The sequence below is a fragment of the Drosophila pseudoobscura genome, chromosome 4 (genome assembly GCF_009870125.1).
Source record: "Drosophila pseudoobscura strain MV-25-SWS-2005 chromosome 4, UCI_Dpse_MV25, whole genome shotgun sequence".
NCBI lineage: Eukaryota > Metazoa > Arthropoda > Insecta > Diptera > Drosophilidae > Drosophila > Drosophila pseudoobscura.
Window position 1 is genome coordinate 9,014,611 of NC_046681.1, and position 16,080 is coordinate 9,030,690.

Below are 16,080 nucleotides of genomic sequence, written 5' to 3' on the forward strand. Positions count from 1 at the left end.
CCCCAAGAGAAAAGGGCAGAGAAAAAAATGGTCTCTGGCTGCGCCAGACCGTCCCTTTGTTAGTTACCTTTTTGCGTCTTTTGCTCAAATCAAAATGGCAGCTCAACGCGTTTCCTTTTGCTGGCCCCGCTCTCAAGTGATTTACTTTGAAGGCGACTCGGACGCCTCGGACGGCTCGAACGCCTCGACAAGGACGACTCCTTTAGACGCCTTACTTGGCATTCATGGCCAGGACCGGGGACCCCTGTGCCGCCTCCTGTGTCTCCTTCACAAATTGGATATTTCAGCGGGTCCGGTCTTGAGGCACTTGGCAGCCTCGCTTTGCTGCGCTCGTGCGCAAAAATTTCCAGTCCTTTGCCCCATCCTCCGCTCACATGTGGCAAGTGGCAAGTAGCAAGTGGCGTGTGGCCACAAATTAACTTCAAAAAAATAAAAAGGGAGAGCACGAAAAGAAATCATAATATAGACATGGTCAGCACAAAAAATGAGCCAACAGCAACAGAATAAAGTCCTCAGCTTCATCTTTATCATCACGTTGTCGGGGTCACCACCCCGGGTCTCCCGCCCCCCACCCCCCTCACACAGAAATTGGTGAAGAATTCATTGGGCAAAGGCTTTTCACCATATTTTATTTGCTCTGCAAGGTAATTGTCCTTTTTGGAAGAACAGGCAAGGCTAGGGTATATGGGGATCGGGGTCACCATTTCTGCATTTATGGTGGATCCATTGATATTTCCACTGAATATTAAAAGTAAAAGGTATGTGCCAGCAAGGTAATTGGCCTTCTTGGAAGGGCGGGAAAGGCTAGGGTATATGGGGGTCGGGGTCACCATTTCTGCATTCATTGATATTTCCCGTAAATATTACAAGTAAAAGGTATGTGCCAGTCGTATCCAGTGCTTCTTCCTGCTTTTTGCTTTATTTTTGAATTCCATTTAAAAATGTTCCAAAGGCAAAACATCAATCTTGCCACTGAATGACTGACAGAAGCTGTTATATATGGCTGCCTGCCTTTGGCCCAAGTCGGGGTTGGGGGTGGAAACTTTCCTTTGGGGCCAGAGCGAGGGGTGGAGAGTGGAGAGTGGCCCTGGCCTGGTGCCTGGTGCCTGGGAGAAAGTGTCAGGCAGTTGGTGAAACAAGATTGTGACTCATTAAATTACATTGCAAATGTCATTGTAAAGTGAGTCAAATGCGAAGTAGAAGTGGCTCTGAGAGGTAGAGCCATCAGTGGCAGGCTCGGCTGGATGTCTCTCTGCTGTTGCTGGGCCACCAAACATTCATTTATTTATATATTACTTTGCGTTGCTTTTGGTCCTGCCTTGCCTGCCCTGACACTCCTCCTCTTCTGGCAGCAATTTAAAATGATAATTTACACAAATGCGTTTAAATAAATAAAACGCACCAAAAGCAAAAGAGGAACCAACCTCCCTCCTTCTCGAGCTCCACCCTCTAGTACTGGCTCTGGCTCTGGCTTTGGCCTCTTTCTTAGGTGTTTTAGCCTACGATTGTCCTTAAATCACGCGTAATGAAGTTGTCCTTGTTGTGTTTTCTGCCTTTAAATTATTGTTGCCGTTGCTGGAGATTTTGTTGGTAGATCTATCCGTTGTTGTTGCCCCTCTAATATATTGTTTTGCTCGCAGTTCTCTCGTATTGTTTTTGCATTTTATCGCAGCGCATTTATTTTTGCATTTCAAAGTTGCTTTTGAGGCAATTGGACCAAGCCATTAAAAGCAGCCACAGGGCGCTGTCACGATGGTGGCAGGGGGCCAGCACAAGGGGGAGGCAGGACGAAGGACTTGCCTGGCCTGCTCGGGCAGCCTGAAAGACAGACAGACAAGGTGTCAAGTCTTTTAGCTTGGACTTCCGTTTCATTACGTAAATAGCTGGAGAATTTTCAGTGGTAGAGGAATAAATTGTTGGGATATTGGATATTGAATTAATTACTGCTCAAAGGAGTGCAAAACGAGACACATTTTCCATGGAAACTGATTGGAAAAGGGGGAAAAATATCCAAGAATCTGCTAGCCATTAGGTACGAACCTGACAATTAAGAAAATAAATGCTTGATAAATGAGCTTGAACGAGTTTTCTTTTAAAATTAAAAGTATTTGTTAAGCAAAGATATCTAGGGAGCAGTTAGAAATACGCTTGATAAACACTTAAAAGAAAATATAATACAAAATAAAAAAACAAACAAATAAAATTAATATAATAAAAAAATACAATAAAATAAAAAATAAAAATAATAAAAATATAATAAATATAATAAAAAAATTAAATAAAAATAATACAAAAAAAAAAATAAAAATACATTCAATAAGAAAACATAAAATTTGAATTAAAATATTAATAATAAAAATATAGGTCATAATAAAAATTTTAGAATAAGGAAATCATTAATTGAAATGCGTGCCATCAAGCTCGAAGAATTTGGGGGTGGTTGCTATTTTTTTTCTTTTTTTTATATTTATTTTAAATCATCGTAATTTTTCCTTTAAATGTTGTCCACGTTGCTCAAACAGCAACAGCAAGCAATATAGTTTTTATTAGTGATATTATTTTATAATCAAAAATGCAAATTACAAAATACAATAATAAAATAAACTAAAAATTTAATTAGAATTAAAAAAATTGTTAATAAAAATATTAGTCCTAATAAAAATGTTAGAATAAGGGAATCATTATATGAACTCCATGGTACTAGTGCATAATATTAAAGTAGAAATGGCGTTGGGAATATACATAGTACGTAGGAAAGGAGTACCATTAAAATATAGAGATGAAATAATCGAATAGGAGTGAGGATCGAGCAGTCAAGGAGGAAGAGTTCGAGCCACGGGAGAGAGAGATTGTATTATGAAAACCTTACTAAAATTTAATATAAGACGAATGAATGAATGATTTATTGAAATGAATCCATCGACAGCGATTATTTCGAAGAGGTTGCATTAAATAAAACACAAGGGGGAGGAGTATAAGTAAATTATTAGAAGTCCCTCCACATAAATAAAATAAATATTTAACTTAATGTTTTTTCCTTGATAAATGGGGGTATAAAAAGAAGGAATTTTAATGGATATAAAACTCGAAACATGTGTCTTTCAACAGTCTACCAAAAGTATTCCAACAGTCTTCCAACAGTCTTTCAACAGTATTCCAACAATATTCCAACAGTCTCCCAACAGTCTCCCAAAAATCTTCCCAAAGTATTCCAACAGTCTCCCAACAACCTTCCCACAGTATTCCAACAGTCTCCCAACAATCTTCCCAAAGTATTCCAACAGTCTTCCAACAGACTACCAAAAGTATTCCAACAGTTTTTCAACAATCTTCCAACGGTTTTCCAACAGTCTTCCAACAGTCTCCCAACAATCTTCCCACAGTATTCCAACAGTCTCCCAACAATCTTCCCAAAGTATTCCAACAGTCTACCAAAAGTATTCCAACAGTTTTCCAACAGTTTTTGAACAGTCTTCCAACAGTCTCCCAACAATCTTCCTAAAGTATTTCAACAGTTTCCCAACAACCTTCCCACAGTATTCCAACAGTCTTCCAACAGTCTACCAAAAGTATTCCAACAGTTTTTCAACAATCTTCCAACAGTTTTCTAGCAGCTTTTGAACAGTCTTCAAACAGTCTCCCAACAATCTTCCCACAGTATTCCAACAGTCTTCCAACAGATTTCCAACACTCCTCCCTTCTCTTCTCTCTTCTCTTCTCACAGTCTCCGATCCGATCCGATCCGCTTTTGATGGCTAAATTGAAACTGAAATTGAAATTGAAATGCACTCAACGGCCTTTCTGTGTGTCTTTCGACTTTGGTCAAAGAGAATTCCCCGACATTTGACATTCGAGTTGAACTTGCGCTCGTCTCTCGTCTCACGTCCCCCGTGCCCCGTCTCTCGAAGTCCCGCAAATGGAAAGTTTTTCGTGGGACAGACGACTGCAGTGCAGCACTTTTAGCCAATTCCGAGTTAAACGCTTGCCATTTGTCATTTGTCCACCTGGGTGACCCCCCAACTCTCCCCCTCCCTCCCCTCATCAGGCAAACAAATGTCCAAAGTTCTCTCTCGCTCTCTGTTTCGCTCTGTCTCGCTCTGTCGCCCTGTCGGTGCCGGTGGTGCCCCTAGAGTGTGCCGCCAGCCACGAAGTGGCTTTGTTAACGCCCCCACAGTTTTTCCCTCCCCCCCACCCCCCCTCCCCACCGAATGCGTGTGCAATGTGCCACGCCTCCTCCCAGCCAACACAGAGCCAACGGTAAACGTAAACAGACATTAACTTTGCTAGCATACAATATTTTTCACTCAAGGTTGTGCCCGGGGTGTGCCCCCCTCCCCCCCCGGCCACTGGGTCACGACTTGACCTATAAAAGGAGATACCATACGAGCCGGAGGGGCTCCAAGTATTTCCCCTGCATATTTGGAGCACAGAAATTGGAAATCCTCTCTCGGTTCTGTTTTATTTTCTTTCAGCCCCTACACATGTTTTCTCGGTAACTAAACAATAATATGCAACTGCAAGTGCCACTGCTGTTGCAACAATTTTCCATTTATTTTCACCGTCAACATGTCGTAGATATTCAGGGGGGGAACGGTGGAGAGGGGGATAGAGAAGACACCGAAGAGGGGGATACACTGCTGAAAGCCCGAGGCGATGGAAGCGACCGAAGCTACCGAGGCGAGTGAGCCAGGGGCTGCCAGGGGCTGCCAGGGGCTGTTAGAAATTTGTCTATATTTTCTCCAATAAGTGTTTCAATATATCGTCAAGATTTTGCTTGAAAGAAAGTGTCGCTTCTCCCAAATTTATGGACCTTTCGAACCTCTAAAAGGACACATAAAAAACCTCCTGAAAATGGTACAAATTCTAAAGCCAAGCCTTCTCCTTCAACCCAAAGGACCCCTAGGAAAGGGCATCCAGAAAACAGAGAGAAGGGACTGCGCGGGGGGGGGGGGGTGGGGGGCTGGCGCAAAGTAAACTGAATCCCTTTTGGTAGTTGGCAAAATATGAAACATGCTGGCTTCCTTTGGTTTCTTCTTGCTTTTGTGTCTTCCCGGTGTTGCCTCCTGCCTCCTGCTTCGGGTTATTGCAACAAAATGTCAACCAAGGAGGGCCATAAATTGCGTCAGTCTGGCAAATTTTCACAGCAATTTTTTCCGCCAGAGTTGTCGTTGTTTCTCTCTCTCTGGGTGCCTCTCTCCATCGTCAGTGTGTTGACATATTTGAACAACTATCCGAAAAGGTGAACACAGGCAAAACTTTGATTTTCCCCCACCCAAACGAGGGGGGAGGGGGAAGCAAACAACACGTGTATATAGTTTAAGTGACGGGGATTGTCTTCCCCCTCCCCACTCCCCCCGACCCCAACTCGATTGCTTTTTGCGCTACGCCTGTCGCATATTTTAAATCCCCAGTTGAGTGGCAATCAAACCAGAGCCAGATCCGAAACCCAGCGGGAGTACACGAGTTACTACAAGTGGAGTTAACCTCCACACCACCAGCAGAAGCAGAAGCACCACCACTAGCACCAGCACCACCCACCCACCACTAGCATTGGTAGCATTAACCACCCAATGCCAATGCCACCCTTATGACCTCGACAAAACGTTCCAACCCCTCCTTTCCTTTGCACAGGAATCATCCGCCTTTTTCTCAACTGTTTCTGTAGCTGGTCCTGGCCCTGCCTCTGCTCCTGGCCCTGCCACTGCCTCTGCCCATGCCCATTCCCATGCTCCTGCTCCTGCCTCTGCCTCTGCCCATTCCCATGCTCCTGGCCCTGCTCCTGCTCCTGCTTCTGGCTTAATTAAACAAGCGCAGCGTCACCTCAACAACGGGAAAAGGAAAAGCGGGAAAAGGGAGAGCCCGGAGAGCCCGAAGAGACTGAGGAGCGAGCGAGCCACAGCCGGATGAGTTCGCCAACTTTTAAAAATGATAATAATTTGCTTTTACCCCCAGCGAGGGGTTTTCGTGACCATGGATTGAAGACACTGAGCGAAAAAAAATGTTTAATAATTCTAGGAATTTTTAAAGATTAAATTTTGATAGTTTGAAAAGCAAAAACAGAAGAGAAAATACGATGCCCATACATATAATTATTTATTTAAGATCTTTTACACTCACATTTCAAGAGAAAAGAATGTCCTACACGTCTGTTCCTGGAACATAAGATATACCTCTAGAGAGACCTCCTTAGACCGCTTTCTGGCACATCTCTACCGCATATCGACCTAAATAACGCTTTTCCCTTTTGGATTTTCTATAAGGAAATATTTTTTTTTCCTTATTCCGGTGCCTTCCTCCCCCTTCTCACTTCTGATTTCCCCCAGTGTACTCCATTCTGTTGAAGCTGATTTCCCTCCCAGGAGCCGGTGATGCCGTTGACACTTGCTCTGCGGCTGTTTTGCGTTTTGCTTCGCACCTCGAATGGCCCCGACCTGAGGGGCTTATTGTAGGGGGGCCTCCTTGGGCCAACAATGTCTCCATCTTGTTATGGCCATAATTATATTTGACTGTCGTTAGGACAGGGGCCAGGGCATTGTGTGTAGTGCTGCCTCTGTATCTATTTCTACGATGATGGCAATGGCCCAATGGCCACCAGACGTGGCTAATCCAGGTGGTCAGTGTCCCCAGGTTTTATTTAATTTCCATACCCTGTGGAGGGCCAAGACCTGGGCCCCCTTCTGGGTGTCGAAGAGACGCACTTTGGCCCAAAATTGCTTTCACTCTTTGGGCACTCTCCGCTCTCTCCACTCTCGAGTATCGTTCGCTTTGCTCAAGTGTCAAATCACGGCTTGATTGTTTGTGTTGTTGCTGCTGTTGCAGGACTCGTTGCACGGCCAATTGCACGCTCAAGTGGCATGCCATGGCAGCGTCAAAGACCAAGGGGAAGGGGGAAGGGAAGCAGACCCAGCAGACAGCCGGTAGGGTCTATGGAAATCGGGCAAATGCATGAGCCTTTTGTTGGCTACGGAACGGCAGGTTCTGTGGGATATTTAGCACGGCACCGGTATCGTCTTTATGCCCATCATCGCCTGGGCAACAGCTTGGGGCTTAACGCTCCGTGAGATGCACGGCTGATTGGACTCGACAATCGTCGCCTTTTTGCCCCAGCACTTGCCGGCGTTTTGAAAGGCATTCCATTCCCCGATGCAATGCGACGGGAATGTAATTTACAAGCCAAAGCGGGTATTGAAATTCCATCCAGAGCCAAGCCAAAAGTCTTTTTTTGGACTTTTTGGTAACCAAATGATGAGCAGGTGACGATTTTCAAGGAAGATATTTCTATATACAGGCTGCAGGGCATGTGTGGAGCGTATGGCATCTTTTAGCTGCCAAAATTGTGGAAGATTTGCTTGGAATCTCTGTTATTTCGGGACCCTCAAAACTGGCTCTTCCCTGGACCCTCTCTCGGGCTCCTTTCTGGCTCTTCTCAGGCTCTTTCTTGGCTCTTCTCAGGCTCTTTCATGGCTCTATTATGGCACTTCCCTGGCTCTATCCTGGACCCTCTTCTCTGGCTCTTCCCAGGCTCTATCCTGGCTCTTCCTTAACTCTTCCCTGGACCCTCTTCTCTGGCTCTTCCCTGGCTTTAAGCTGTCTCTTCCCAGGCTCTTTCTTGGCTCTTTTCTTGTCTCTTCCTTGGCTCTGTATTGGCTCTTTTCTAGCTTTTCCCAGGCTCTTTTTTGGCTCTATTCTAGCTCTTTCCTGGCTCTTCCTTGGACCCTCTTCTCGGGCTCCTTTCTGGCTCTTCTTATGCTCTTTCTTGGCTCTATTCTGGCTCTTCTTTGGCTCTATCCTTGACCCTCTTCTCTGGCTCTTTCCAGGTTTTTCCTTGGCCCTTTTTTTGTCTCTTTCTTGGCTCTATTCTGGCTCTTCCTTGGAACTTCTTCTCCGGCTCTATCCTGGCTCTATCCTGGCTCTTCCCTGGCTCCTTCCTTGGCTATAATCTGTCTCTTTCATGGCCTTTCCTTGCCTCCATCCTGGCTCTTCCCTGGCCTTTCTCTCTCTGTATCTCAGCCCCTCTTTAGTTGAGCTTTCATTACCATCTAAGTGAAAATGCCAAATGGATTCCTTAGACACTTTCGGCTCTCGTCCACATCCTCGTCGTCCTCGTTACCATCTCCGGAGGTCGTAGCCGTGGCGCTCTCCGTCCGTGCTGGGCTATACGAATGTATAAATTAAAATCCAAATGCAGGCAGCGTGAAAATTTCGTTTAAAATAGCAAAATTAAATACAGATGCACTCACATGCTAGCCAGACAATTTGCTGCGGCCGTAGAGGAGACGAACGGAGTGGATTTCCCTGCTCTACTCCTCGTCCTCTTCGTCCTTTTTTTTCTGTTGGGGAGGTATTTTTCCCTCTGCAAACAAATTTAATTTATTCGTGCAACTTTTTCATGCCGAATTTACGAGCAGAGGAGCAGAACAGCAGCGGATTCCAGCTTGGAGTCGGAGCCTCTGTGTCGGTGTCGGTGCAGGCCGCTTGGTTTGCCGCGGATGATTGTGTCCTTGCACATCCTGCAATCCTGCAATCCCAGAAACTGAACCTCCCTTCGTCCCTCCCCTTGGGCCAGTACCCATCTCAGCCGTGTAAGCGTCATAGCCACGTCAATTTATTTATTTCTGGATTTCAGTTTTTAGTTTGCCGTACGTTTCCTCCACAGAATAAACCGAGGGAGAGGCGGTGAGGGGAGGGCGAACCAAACCAAAAAAAAAATCACAGGACCTTTAGTGGCTGAACGAAGCGGAAATGCCCTTCTCCGGTGGAATTTATTGTGCCTTAAATATTTTTTAAATATTGTAGATTTTTTTGGTTACAAATTTCCTACCAAAAAAGGTCTAGATTCTACCAAGGCTCAACATACCCGCCGAAAGGGCATTACCAAAAAAAGAAGAGCAATCACTTGATGCGTGGAAATGGCGTTGCCAGACCAGTCCAGGACCCAGGACCCCAGGACCCAGGACCAGAGCCCCCAGAACAGACCCGAGTCGGGTCTCTCGTTGCGCTCTGCGCGTTAAAATTTCGTTATTATGTTGACAGCATTTTTGCTATTTTTACTTGAAAGCTTAACCAAGCACACACACACACACTGACACACACATGGGGTCCCTTGGTGTTATTTTGGTGCTTCCCCAAGCTTGTTTTTTGGTTGGCTGGCCCCGGCTTTGCCCGCCCCCCTCGCCCCCTCGTCGACCTCTTCTGGCCATTTCCTGATCCGTCGTCGCTTGTCAGTGATATATGTAAAATATTTTCAGTTGCAGCAGCAACAGCAGCCACCAACTGAGCTATTTTGTGGCAATAAGCATGAAATTTAAATGAGTGCTTTCCCCAGGCGCCACCCCCATCCGCTTTCACTTAATCCCCATTGGAGCGGTCTTCATTTGAGTACCATTGGGTTATTATTTCATCTCTCCCTCTCTCTTTTTTTGGGGGGGGGGGGGGCCTTCCCCTACGCACCGCTTGCAATTAGTGAACTCGAACCCCTAGATGGATGTGGGCATCTGATAGATTATACAGCACACACATACAGATATATGCCATATATATCCCTGCTCGAATAAATGTTCAAGTGTCGGCTGCAAAAACTGAAAACTAAATACATTTTGTGAAATAAGTGCAACTGTTTTTGGGGGCGAACCACAGAAATGTTTGCCTTCGATTTGCCGGCAAAAGTTATTTTTGGGAGAAACTCGTAATTAACCCCAACAATCCAGGGCCAAAATCCCAAGTATTTGTAGGCCTAAATATACACGTGTGGATTTCAAGAAATCTGCGGTTAATCAGCCAAAGAAAATTCAACAAAAATTAATTGGAAATACGAGACTGTAGATTTTTGGCATATTTTGGAATATTTCCTGCCACTCCACAGAGTGTTTAAAGAGCATTTAAGCTTATTAAAATATATACAATGTATTCTGCCCCTCGAATATGTTGGGGCAGCGATATCTATGCCCCCAGGGCTGACCGAAACATTCATGCGAGTACACATATATTTTTCTTATTTTTATTCCTAAACAAAAGCGGGATTCATTTGGAATTGTAGGGTATATGGGGATATCGAGGGTATTGTGGTTTCGAACAGGTGTTTGGCCATGCATTTCGGAGATTTATCACCATTTATTAGTGCACGATACATGGGTGGAAAAGGGCGAATTTTTGGTTTTATTCCAGCCTTGGGGGAAACTAAACAAAAGCTGGATTTATTTATACATTTCTCTGCTTCTAAAACCCTTGCAGATACACTGCCCTACACTCAGGGCACAAATATTTCCAGCACAATGCAAAGAAAAAGGTGGATTTGAATTTTTATTAAATCTTTATTCCATTAAGCATCATTTAAAAAATAGAAAAGCAATAATTCATTAAAGTAGATTAGGGGAAAATGTACCTAAAATAACTCATATTTTCGTTCTTTAAAAAGGCGACATATTTATTTTATTTTTTTTATATATTTATTATTATTATTATTTTATTATAATTATTATTATTTATTAATTATTTATTTTTTTATTATTTATTGGCTGCGGTCGAGAGCGGACTTTGAAAAAATTCTCAAAAATCAATTAGAGTGTCCTTATTACGAGAAAGAAATTTGGGTTGTGGTAAGACCTTTTTAAGGGACGAAAAATCGGAAGTAGGTCCATCAACAATGAAAATAAGTGGGGAAAATTGGAAAAATTAGCTGCTTTTTTTAAAGATTTCATAAAGAAAGGTTTAATTAGGGAAAAAACATTAAAAGTCGGAATTAAATTTCTACTTCCGAGACCGTCTGGCAATCTGTTCTGCGAGCGGCATCCAAAAAACACGACTCGAATTCTAAGGCTTTATTTGAACAATAAAACGTGTTTTTGCGAAGACTCCACACCTTTAAGGCACTGGTATATTATTTACAAAAATTAATTAAGTATTGCTTCAGTCTTGTAGGTATATGAATGGCTCTCTTTGAGTCTTCTTTTTCTTGCTATTTATTAAAAAATATATTTGCACGATATATGAGGCTAAAGGCGAATTTTTTTAAAATTTTTTTAGGTATTTCTGCCAGCAAAAAATTGCAAAAAAAAAGAGGGATTAATTTCAATATATTTTATTATTATATATATATATATATATTTTATATACTTTAGCCCAGATATATATATTTATTTTATATTATATTTATATATATTAGGGGCCTGGTATATTATTTAAAAAAATTAATTAAATATATCTGGAGGAGCCTTGTAGGTATATGAATGGCTCTCTTTGAGTCTTCTCTTTCTTGCCAATTATTACAAAATATATTTGTGGCTAAAGGCGAATTTTTGAAGAATATTTTTAATTTTTTTAGGTATTTATTCCAGCAGAAAATTCCAAGAAATATAGATTCTATATCTGGGCCCTTGAGGGCTTAATTTTAATATATATTATTTAATATTCCTTAAGAACTATCTGGCACACCCCAAAAACTATATTTTCTTCGCATTCCCATCCCTGTATTTATTTATTTATAAAATTGCGAGCAAACGTTAGTTAACCTTTTTTTTTCGTGGAGGGTGAAAGAAGCTCAGGTTCGGGACCTGCGAATCCTGACAGCTGTGTGTGCGTGTGCGTGGGGGTCATGCCGAGTGCATGGCCACACCCTCCCCACCAGATGCGAGAGAATGCGCTTACACAAATTTCTGGCATTATGTTGCATACTTTTTGGGGTAATTTATGATTTCCAAGCAGCACGGGACAGGGACAGCGACAGGGGATGGCTTTTCCACCCCCCCTCGAGAAACAAATGATGTTTAGTGACGTGCAAGTTTTTTGTGACCATGTGTGCTGTGCTGGAAATGAAACCATTCGATTGTCTGCAGGGAGCACAGGATAACCGGATAACCGGATAAGATAAATAGAAACAAAAAGTTGGCTGAAATATGATGCAAGCTGGTTGCCGTGTGGACAGGGGGGGCTGGGGGGCTGGCTTTAGCCCTGGGCCCAGGGCCTCACCCCCCCCCCCCCCTCCCCTTTTCCGAGGTAAGCCTAGATGCATTGAACTTTTAAGCCCAGTCAGAAGTCTGAAGTGCAATCCTTTTTCGGTTTCGGTTTCAGTTTCAATCAAAGCAAAAATCGTTGAATGTTGCGTGGGACGTGGGCCGTGGGCCGTGGAGTGTACGGCAAGGGCTTCTCTCATCATTAGCTTTGAACTTGCCACAGTAAGCGGCAAAGCAAAGATCAGAACAATTAATGCCACTTTTTGTGGCTTCCTGCGGTACAGACTGAGGGCAAGGCAGTGGCGCGACTAGGGTTTATCCCTTACTTGTGGGAAAAGGGCCTTTGGCAAAGGATTCTACGGGCTTCCCAGCAGGTCTTTGATTCTCTGGCAGCCACTAATAGCCTTCTAGACCACTCCTCGATCGATTTATGCCCTCTTCTGGTCCATAATCCAAGCCCATTTCCACCCAAGACTCTCCACAGCACTCCCCCCACTCAATATACCCTTCTTCTATGCCCCTTCCAGGGTATCTTAAGTGGTTAGGGGTTGACAAGGGCTCGGGTATTGGCCGGGTATGGGCTGCTGGCTGCTGGCTGCTGGCTTCTGGCTCTGAGTGAAGTTCATTAAAAAATCTCATCAGAAAAGCAAAATGCCACTTTCTGCCGCTCTCTCTCTCCTTGTTTCCTGCCTCCTGTCCGGGGTCCTTGCATATTTATGACGACTGACAAATCAAAAATGCAAATAAATTTCAATTTCTAACTCTCAGACACACAGACACACACACACACACACACACACACACACACGACATGACAGTTACAATTACTGTTCGGGAAAATGGGAACATCAGGCAAGAGTCGGAGAATGCCACAAATCATGTCGAGAACGAGACACAGACTGAGATACAGATGCATCTCTTTCACACTCTCTCCCTCTCTCTGTCTCTCCCTCTCTCTATCTCTATCGCTTATGTCTTATGCATATTTATGAAAAGTGCACCGAGTTCTTGTCAAGTCTTTCGGGTTGGTTTCTGCAGCTCCCCATTGTTATTAAATAATCATTTTGTTGTAATAAATTACAATTTGATTTGAAGCCAAATAAGTGACAACTTAATTTGCAAAATAGCAGCAACCCGCCCCACCCCCGCCCCCCACTCCAAAGGCACTTAAATCTGTACATCCCTCCACAGAGACTCGTAAATATTTAGGGACCAAAGTGAATTAGTTGGACACAAAAAAGCTGGCAAAAAACTGGCTAAAACTATTCCAAAAACATGGCACAACGAGTCGAGTACATATTATATAACAAACCCAATGAAATTGTAATTAAGTTTGCATACAAAATGACTCGAGTGGGCGGCCAAAAGGCCAAAAAAAAAAAATGCACAAATTTCCGGCTCTTTAAATATTGATGCAAACAGCAAGCAAAGGGGGCATGGGGGGGGGGGGGGCACATCTGCATTGAAATGCCCAACAAAAAGTAGAATTTGCAACCAATTTCCAGGAGAGTAACGGCCAGGGAAGAGGAATAGTTGGCCAGAGTCAAGGAGGGGGAAATCGTGTGCAGGGATTTATCACGGAAAAGGACCTGCTCTGATTGAAATGTCCAGCCCGGGGTACGTGTGCACCTTAGAATGTACAATTCCTCTTTGCTTGTTTGCAGAATCCAACAACACTTGTCATCCTGTGGCCGTGACAGCCACACCCGTCAATAGTTGAAGGCATCATGTCCATTGCCAGCTTCAATTTTGGTAGATTTCTGTTTTGTTTTTTCAACCATTAGCCATTGGCTTGAAGGCAGGAAGAGTTATGGCTGTCTGGCGACGAAATGGGCGGGGGTTGAGTGCCTGCAAGGTGTCCAATTAGGTTGTGGAGAGGGAAAAACTTCTCAGCTCTCCTCAACGCCTCCTGAAAGTCGCATTTTTTATTTCAATCACGCAATCTTGAATCAAAATTCAAACACATTGTGCAATCAGCAGAGAGTTTCAATTAAAATTCTCAACCACTTGCCTGTTTAGATCGAATCAACAAGACTCCCGCCCCTCCCCCTCCCCCCCCAGAGACCTGTTGGAATCGAAAGACGGGGGCGGGGGCGGGGGCGTCAATCGATTTCTGACACATTTTGGCATTTCCCAGATACTCGGATACACAGACTCATTTGGGTTGTGTATCTTTCAGATACGCTTACATCAAACACTGGCCTCGTCTGGCACTGGCATTGGCATTGAAGGAGCCTCTGTCGCATTGATCGCATTAAACAAAGTAAACACAATTATTTTTATGTGCAAAATGTGGCAAATGGCAACTGGAAAAATTCTGGCATAACTCTGGGAACGAATGGAACGGTTGGTGACAATTTTTCAACTGCTGCCGCAACACGTGTCGCATTTTTTCGTCGGCTTCCCAAAAATGTGCTCTTATCACTGGATGTGAGAGCGATATACAGCCACAAAAAACAAAGAGGACACCCATCAACGGGGTATTCACGGGGGTATATAGACGCGTAGAGACCCCCTGGGGAAGGTTTTCATGACTCGAAATGAGGCCTGGTATTTCCCTATTTTAAAGATCCTGGAATCTAGTTTTTTCGGAGAATTATTACCGACCAAAGCAGGCCTGTTTAGCAGGTTTATATATGTTTATATAGGTAGGCCTTTTTACCATGTATATAACCAGGTACTTCCCCATTTTAAAGACCCTAGAATCTACCTTTTTTGGAGAATTATGAGAGACCAATGGGTAGGCCTTTATACCAGGCATATTACCAGATACTTCCCCACTTAAAGACCCCAGAATCTAGCGCTTTTTGGACAATTATGAGAGACCAATAGGCAGGCCTGTTTACCAGGTATATAACCAGGTACTTCCCCACTTTAACACCCTAGAATCTAGCTTTTTTGGAGAATTATTACAGACCAATAGGCAGGCCTGTTTACCAGGTATATTACCAGGTACTTCCCCATTTTAAAGACCCTAGAATCCAGCTCTTTTTGGAGAATTATGAGAGACCAATAGGCAGGCCTGTTTACCAGATACTTCCCCATTTAAACTCCCCAGATCTAGCTTTTTTGGAGAATTATTACAGACCAATAGGCAGGTCTGTTTACCAGGTATATTACCAGGTACTTCCCCATTTTAAAGACCCTAGAATCCAGCTCTTTTTGGAGAATTATGAGAGACCAATAGGCAGGCCTGTTTACCAGATACTTCCCCACTTAAACACCCCAGAATCCAGCTCTTTTCGTAGTATTATAAGACACCAATATACAGGTCTCCTATGGCCAAGGTATCCCCCTAGTCGAGACCCATATTTTCTGTCTTTTTTTTTATTATTTTCTTCTGCTGTTTGTTTGCTTTGGTGTTGAATATTTCTCTGCTTCGTCCTGTTAACGAGATGCGCAACACACCAAAAAATATATACACATATACACATATATATATATGAATAAAAAATAAAATAAATCAGTGAGAAATGCAAACGGCGAGCGTGGCCCCGGGCTGCTGGACTGTTAAAAATTATGCAAATGATTGAGCAAATTATGTCAGAGGAGAATTTATGTATATATACGGGTCGCGACGGTTCGGTTTATACATATATATATATATTATTTTTCCACTGACCTTTGAGCCTTCCCCAGCTGACTCTCTGCCTGAGATCCTGTCGCTGTCGCTGTCCATGGCAGCAAATGCCGTCAACTGAAAAGTTTGTAAACAAAACAGAAAATTATTTGAAAAAAAATAAAAACAAAAACATTTTAGAAAAATATTTTTCTACGTTGGCATTAATTTATTTGTGTATGAAAAAACAGTGTCGATGGGGGATTTACCTGTGCGCCCTGCTCTGTGTGTGGGAGGGGAGCGGGAGGGGAACTTTAAGACCCAACTAATTGGGGAGCAACCGGGAGGGAAAAATGGCCGAGAGTGGCCTTTAATTGGTCAGCGTTTACAGGGGCCAATGACCCAGGGAATGGAATGGAAACAGGATATTTTGTGTGGCATTTACAGCCGCGGATTTGAGGATAAATGTCACGGCAATCAACTTTTAACTATGGCTGTTGACTGGTTCTAGGATGGGGCTTGATCTGCCAGATTTAGGACCATTAATGGGCCACAGTTGTGATAAGAACAGGT

At 43.5% G+C, this 16,080-nt stretch overlaps 1 long non-coding RNA gene across 1 annotated transcript in view; it reads right to left on the bottom strand.

The window, feature by feature from the left end:
• LOC117183998 (uncharacterized) overlaps positions 1-16,080 on the bottom strand; it is a 130,621-nt gene that overhangs the window by 92,984 nt on the left and 21,557 nt on the right. Inside the window, exon 2 of the long non-coding RNA XR_004469125.1 lies at positions 15,571-15,645. This is a non-coding gene — a long non-coding RNA (uncharacterized lncRNA). The remainder of the gene's footprint in view (positions 1-15,570; positions 15,646-16,080) is intronic.